Genomic DNA, 7,988 nt, shown 5'->3' with positions numbered 1-7,988 from the left:
CTCCATGTCTCTCTCTCTCTCTCCATGTCTCTTTCTCTCTCCATGTCTCTCTCTCTCTCTCTCTCTCCATGTCTGTCTCTCTCTCTCCCTCTCTCTCTCTCTGTCTCTCTCCCTCTCTCTATCTCTCTCACAGTCTCATATGTCACAATAGTGTAGGAGGAAAAATATCTACAATGTCTTGGATGCATCTAGCGTTGAGTCAGGAAACCCCCCCCCCAGACCTCCCCCATGCACTTCGTGTGTGAGCGTATCTGTGTGTGTGTGTGAGCGTGTCTGTGTGTGTGTGTGTGAGCGTGTCTGTGTGTGAGCGTGTCTGTGTGTGTGGGGGCACTCACATGCACCAGTGGGTCTGGGTTCATGTAACAACCAAATACACATGTGCTCACTTAACCTACCCACCACCCACACCCCACCCCAACACACACACACACACACATACACACAAACACACACGCACACACACACACATATGCGCACACATACACACACACACACACAAACACACACACACACACACACGCCATCCTGTTTGTATGGGACCCTTTAATGTCTGTGGTGGGAGACTCAAACCACACGCTGGATCAAAGGGAGCTATGGGAGGGAGTTTATTGTGACAAGAGGAGTGTGAGAGGAGACGCGCTTAACGGATGGAGACCGGCGCTCCTTCCTGTCTTCATCTGGGGACGAGGAGACGCGACAGCGCCCCTACAGGACGTCCCCAGGAGGACACGGCAGGGGGGGGGGATCCACTCGCAGTGAGCTACGATGCAAGGGCGGCTGGACCGCCAGATAACGGAGAACGTTGAATTGGGTAAACTCACTTACCCCAGTATAATCATTTATATATATATTCCAACAACCTAGCCTGGCGTCACCAGGCTGTCCTCGGGGGAGGGCCTGGTTTCTATTCGCCTGTTTTCCGGTCCTAGAGCCTGCTGGTATCCTGTCACACAAATACCCAATCAAGCAGCCCAGTCTCACCAGTCACTACGAAATAGAATCAAACATGGACACACCAAGGCCTATGGGCAGGCCTGTGTTTGGACAGTATCCGCATAGACCGGAAACCACAACTGCAAAGCAAACAGGCCCCAGGCTCCCGCCCACCCGGCCGACCAGGCGCTAGCTTTAGCGTAGCGTAGTTTGCTAACGCGGTGATTGTAGGTTTGTAAAGAGTCGAGATCAAACCCGGCCAAGGGCAAGAGAGGACAGAAGAGACACCTGTGACATACGAGCGTACAGTCCTCCTGATGCCCCTGGCTGTCTCTCCCTCTCTCTCCCTCTCTCTCCCTCTCCCTCTCCCTCTCTCTCTCTCTCTCTCTCTCTCCCTCTCCCTCTCTCTCCCTCTCATCCTCTTTCTCCCTCTCTCTCTCCCTCTCTCCTTTTCTCTCTCTCTCTCCATCTCTCCATCTCTCTCTCCCTCTCTCTCTCCCTCTTTCCATCTCTCCCTCTCTCCCTCTCTCCCTCTCTCCATCTCTCTCTCCCTGCTCTGTGGAGAACTCAGAGCTCAGAGTCCTGCAGGTGAGCTGGCTGAGCTGGTCTGGGCTGGATCTGGGCTGGATCTGGGCTGGATCTGGGCTGGAGCTGGGCTGGATCTGGGCTGGAGCTGGGCTGGGTGTGGATCTGGGCTGGATCTGGGCTGGGTGTGGATCTGGGCTGGGTGTGGATCTGGGCTGGGTGTGGATCTGGGCTGGGTGTGGATCTGGGCTGGATCTGGGCTGGGTGTGGATCCAGCAGCAAGGGGCTGTGATGGTGGAAGAGAAGGAGACGGGGGAGGGAGGGAGGGAGGGAGGGGATTCTACTTCATGAATGACATGGCTGAGTGTCATTGTGGTCACATCAAAGTCACGCGTCTTTGGGCATCAATGGAGGGCCCCGTCCCCCAGCGCCCGGGGGCGCAGAGCGGGGATTAGGTACCTGGCTATCGGGTTCACGGGGAAACAGATACTACAGAAGAGCGGGCCGGACTCAGGCCGGGCCCCTGGGGCCAGACATGATCTCCTTTGTATCCTCTCCATAGTAATCCCTTGAAATGACAGAATATCAGGTTTTTTGGCACGGATGGTAAAGAGACAGATATATATATATATATATATATATATATATATATATATAGAGAGAGAGAGAGAGAGAGAGAGACATGTGCTAGACTTTCTGGAGGTTGTTGTTTAATATGGTCCTCTGTGTGATTCAGAGCGGGGAATGTCTGTCTATGACCTGACGCTGGGTCTTCTACACTGCAACCTGATTGGGCGGGAAGGGGGGGGCTTGAAAAAACAACCTTACATTCTCACCAGCGCCATAAGGGTTGAGACCAACGACAGGAAGACACAGTCCCACCAGGTAACAGACCAAAAGACAGAGGACGTCCTGCAGACAACGACACAGCTAGACACGACCGTAGCTCCAGAGTTGAAGAGGTCCAGAATTACACAGGATTCCTCTGGGTACCAGAGGTGTGGAGGAAGAGGAGGAGGAGGAGGAGGAGGGGGGGGAATCTGGGGCTGCCCGTGGACGCTGTGAAGACCCTGTGCTGACTGCATGTTAACGAGGCTGCATCCAGCCCCCCAACAGCTTTTATGGGAATGCCAACGCAAAACTGTCCCACATGGCTCTCCTTCTCACTGGGAGTCTGCATTAATGGGGGGGGGGGGGGGTAGGAGAGAGAGAGAGAGAGAGAGAGAGAGAGAGAGAGAGAGAGAGAGAGAGAGAGAGAAGGAACGTAGTCCAGTATTGCCCACTAACCAGCTGCTTGAAAGAGATTTAGAAACATCCTCTTAATGTATGAACAGCTCTATATCTGGATCACCTTTTACAGCCCCTTAGCGTGTGCTGTGATGGTCTCAGAGGAGTGGTCAGTCTGTAACAGTCTCAGAGGGGTGGAGGTCAGTCTGTACCAGTCTCAGCGTGGTGGAGGTCAGTCTGTACCAGTCTCGGCGTGGTGGAGGTCAGTCTGTAACAGTCTCAGCATGGTGGAGGTCAGTCTGTAGCAGTCTCAGCGTGGTGGAGGTCAGTCTGTAAGTCTCAGCGTGGTGGAGGTCAGTCTGTAGCAGTCTCAGCGTGGTGGAGGTCAGCCTGTACCAGTCTCAGAGGGGTGGAGGTCAGTCTGCACCAGACTCAGAGGGGTGGAGGTCAGTCTGTACCAGTCTCAGAGGGGTGGAGGTCAGTCTGTACCAGTCTCAGAGGGGTGGAGGTCAGTCTGTACCAGTCTCAGAGGGATGGAGGTCAGTCTGTGTGTGAGGTCAGTGTGTGTGTGAGCGTGTGTGAGTGTGCGTGCGTGTGTGTGCGTGAGTGTCTGCGCCTCCGTTTTTGATCAGAGTCACGTCTTCCCCAGCGCGAGGCAGGGAGTCTTCTGAGGGTCTCAAAGGGAGCCGAAGAGGAGCTTGTTCATGGTGGTGGTCTGTGTGGAGGGTAGAATACCCTAATTAGGTTCAGTGAGGTCTTCATTAAATAGGATTACAGCTCAAGACTGATTTATGATTCATATCTCAGCACCCGTTCCTCTCATTTCAAAAAGGTTCAATCTCAACTGACCGGACAGTAATGTTTACCTTCCTGCTTTAGAGCCTGTCCTTGGGACAACTCAGGTTTTTTGTGTGTGCGTGTGTGTGTGTGTGTGTGCACTGCAAATTGTTCTGTGCTTGCCAAGATTTAAAATGTAAAATTTGGAAATATGAGATGAATTACCTTTTTTTTTTTTAAAGTTATTTACTAGTTTCTATCTAGACTCCAACCACCTTATTTTAAGATTTCTCATCAAGTAAAACTATCTTGCAGCATGGACAGATCATTTCACTAGTATTTCGTAATTTCTCCTCAAATTCAGTATTTATTTCTTGTATTTTAGCTAATGTTTTTGCAGTGTGTGTGTGTGTGTGTGTGTGAGATTGAGAGAGAGAGAGAGAGTGTGTGTGTGTGTGTGTGTGTGTGTGTGTGTTCGTGTGTGTGTGTGTGTGTGTTGTTTTTATGCTTTCAGTCAGTTACCAAGAATAACAAAAGTGGGTCTGGAAAACACATCTGATCTTGGCAACCCACTGTGGAAAATCCACCGTCTTCATTCCTGGACCATGGCTCCGCCCCAGCGCTGCTCACCGTAGTAACACCCAGCTGAGCGTATCTGTAGTAACACCCAGCTGAGCGTATCAAATAAGACACACGTCAGGAAAAACACCAGCCCAGTGGGAAACAAACCTCCAGCTTCCCTGACAGAGGAGCTGAAATGTACAGGCTGACCTCAGGCCACAGCGTCGTGTGTGTGGTGTGTGTGTGTGTGTGTGTGTGGTGTGCGTCCGAACCACCACACACACACCACACAGGGGTCATGTTCAGGCCTGCTGTCTGGTCGTAGTGTGTAATACTACCATGTTTATTCATGTTCAGGGCTGCTGTCTGGTTGTAGTGTGTAATACTACCATGTTTATTCATGTTCAGGGCTGCTGTCTGGTTGTAGTGTGTAATACTATCATGTTTATTCATGTTCAGGGGCCTCATTTATCATTGAGGTACGCCATATTTTACACGGTCTTTTTCGCGATTTCAGGCGTACGCCATTCCCCCCCCCCACATTGCGATCTATCAAGCCGAAAGGGCGAAAATTTAGTCGCCTTTCTACACGCTTTTGTAGGACACCTCTCAGGTTGCCGTACCGATTTACACGGTTTCCTACACCCTTTTTGAACACAGGGGGAAGTGACGACGCAGGTGGTGCGTCGGTGAATTACAATGTTTGATGGAGAGAATAAGAGCGACAGTTCATGAACGCACAATCATGTAGGCTAATAGCCCAATTCAGCACCAACATATATCGCAATGCAAGATTAGACGTGTCCTCTAACCGGCTCATTAATGGTCCGATATGGATTTGTTCCCCAAACTGAACCTATGCGCTGTCCCAAACCTTTCCGCGCTATATGTCACACACTTAATGCAGGCACTCCATCAAACGCCAATAATTGACCAATTAGATTGTCATTAATATGTGATCATGTGGACCTGTTTGCTGTTTGGTAAGCATATAAATGACAGTCCTCCTGTGCGTAATGCAAGCCTAAATGAATCCGGCGCTACTCGGCCTACTGGCCGAGATAGAACTCCAAAGAGGTGACGGCGATGGCGACTGCACCCACATAAGGGCACCATCACTGAATGAATACGTCTATGTGAATCGCAAAAATGTGCACACTATAAATACCCAAATCATATGTGACGCCGACATGCTCATCACAAGTGTAGTGGCACGGTGGCCTGGCTCCACGCATGACTCATTCATCCTGGCGCACAGCAGGGTAGGGGCTAGACTGGAGGCAGGCGCTGCGTGTGACGGCTGGCTTGTTGGTGTGTGCATAGCCAAGATACATATTCTTTGTCTTTTTTTACTTTAATCTTTATTAGCATTTTCCATCCATACAACGACAATACAATAAAACATAAAAACTTACAATAACAGCTTATGGGTACTTCCATCCATGCAGCTTTTTTTTCTTACTCAAATATGACAATTTTAATATTAGTGGTATCATCACACTTCCTTCTATAATCCATCCATTTTTCCCATCTCCCTTCAAACTTTCCTTCCTGCATCCTCAATGCATAAATAAATCTCATAAATCTCCTCGACAACACCCACCACTGCTCCTTGGTTGGGGGTTCCACCTTATACCAAGCCCTCATTATTGTCTTTTTACTAGCAACCAATAGTACTTTCACTAGGTATCTGTCCCCTCCTTGTACATCATTCCGTTATGTTTGCCAAGATGTATATTCAAAGCTGATAAGAATGAGAACCAGTCAAGACCCCACCACAAAATGAGGACCCAAGCCCTCAGCCCCCTCCCCGTCATGAGGTTTACCAGCGGGGCCAAGGGCCCACACTGAGGTCATGCGCCAGCTATGAAGACACAAACAAGTAAGGTTCACATTTCTACCATTTTATTGTCTGTTGGTGGGTGACTGTGTGAGGTGTGTGAGTGCGTTTGTGAGTGAATGTGTGAGGTCCGTGAGTGTGGTAGTGAGTGACTGTGTGAGGTCCTTGAGTGTGGTAGTGAGTGACTGTGTGAGGTCCTTGAGTGTGGTAGTGAGTGACTGTGTGAGGTCCGTGAGTGTGGTAGTGAGTGACAGTGTGAGGTCCGTGACAGCATGTGTGAGGGAATGAAGTGCAGTGAGGATGTCCTGTTGGCTCTGGTGGTGTAGTGTGGTGACCTCCACCAACTGCTGCACAACTGCCCCACAACTGCCCCAATCCCTTCTGCCATTTCCCTCTGGGCCTCTAGGGTCATGAGCCTCCAGCACAGCGTCTGAGAGGAAGCCCAGCCCTCAGGGACCCTTGAGGCAGGGACGCTGGCAGCCGGAGGTGGAGGCGTGGGCGGTGGAGACGGAGACGGAGGCGCTGGAGATGGCACTGGAGGTGGAGGCCGGTGTGCTGGAGGTGGAGGCCGGTGTGCTGGAGGTGGAGGCACTGGAGGTCGTGGCGCTGGATGTAGAGGCTGCAACCGGCGGGGGCACGACCGTCAGGTCAAGGACCACTGCAGACTCCCCCTCCTCTGAGTCCCACCCCACGTCAGAGTCTGGAGAAACAATTTCAGTCATTTTCTTTGAGTTTGTCTGTTAACTTGATTATGCATTAAACATTTCATTGTGTAGCCATATTCAATTGATATGTTTTTCTGTTGGCAGCCAAATAAATGCTTAAGTGTGATTTACCGGGTGATTTAGATGAGAGTCTTAATTTCCCAGAGGGGAAAATGTTTAATGTGGTCTAACATTATGAAGTGGTCATCTGTTATCGTTCCCTGTTTTTGGTCCTAAATCAATCATAGCCTACCACAGAATGTGTGGAATGTTTGCTTTCCTCACAGCCACATAATACAGCATGTCCGTGTAGCCTACGCCAAATACAGGATGCACGAAACGTACAGTAGGCTACCTAAACTGTAGGAGCAATCAGACAAATGTAGGCTCGTACAAATAGCTTACCTTCCGAAGATGATTTTCTTTCCTCGCGTGGACCTCACCAACAAGCACATGCACCTCCGTCTCCGAAAAGTTTCTCTTCTTTCCGCGTTTTTCCATAAACGTACTTGTCTTTCCTATGCTCCACGCTATATTATGTCGGTTCCTTCCGGGGTATCCACGTTGTGCGCTGTCATAGTTTTGACCATATATGGTTGAATTTGGGCGTGGAGAGGGCGGAACACGGGGGGGGGGGGGGGGGGACGCTCTCTTCTCAGCGTGTACGCCATTTTTGATAGATCCGAAAAGCGTGTAAATATTCTCGTCGTACGCTACTTTTCGCATTTTCCTCGTTTTCGTCGTACGCCCTCTTTTACACCTGAATTTACACGCTCTTTGATAAATGAGGCCCCAGGGCTGTTGTCTGGTTGTAGCGTTGTGATTTTAATGTGGAATTGCAGTTACCGTGGAAATTAAGTACACACCTGTGTGTGTGTGTGTGTGTGTGTGTGTGTGTGTGTGTGTGTACGTGTGCATGTGGGTGCGTGTACGTCTGCATGTGTGTGTGTGTGTACATGTGCATGTGTGTGTGTGTGTCCAGACTTCGTACAACCTGTCTCTCACCTGCCTGTGGTGTGTGTCTTTGATCACTGATCATTACAGCCCCCCCCCCCCCCCCCCCTCTCTCTCCTGTGCTCTTTCATCCTGGTGTTCACAGTGCAGCCGGAGACGTCCATAGATAGTCTTACCTGTTCTCTCCCTGCCCGACACCCGATCCCCCAGAGAGGAACGCTTTCCCGTCTTCAATGGCGGCCTGGGCCTCAGAACGCTCCACCTGACCTGGGAACACACGGGACCGGGGGGGGGGGGCACTACGTGTGTGTTTATTACAGAGAGAGAGAGAGAGAGAGAGAGAGAGAAAGAGAGAGGGAGAGAGGGAGAGGGAGAGAGGGGGGGAGGGAGAGAGAGAGAGGGGGGAGGGGGGAAGAGAGACGGGGAGAGGGAGAGAGAGAGAGGGAGAGATAGAGGGAGAGACAGGG

This window comes from Borostomias antarcticus (assembly GCF_949987555.1).
Source record: "Borostomias antarcticus genome assembly, chromosome: 6".
In the NCBI taxonomy this organism is placed as follows: domain Eukaryota; kingdom Metazoa; phylum Chordata; class Actinopteri; order Stomiiformes; family Stomiidae; genus Borostomias; species Borostomias antarcticus.
Note: the sequence above shows the minus strand (reverse complement) of the source record.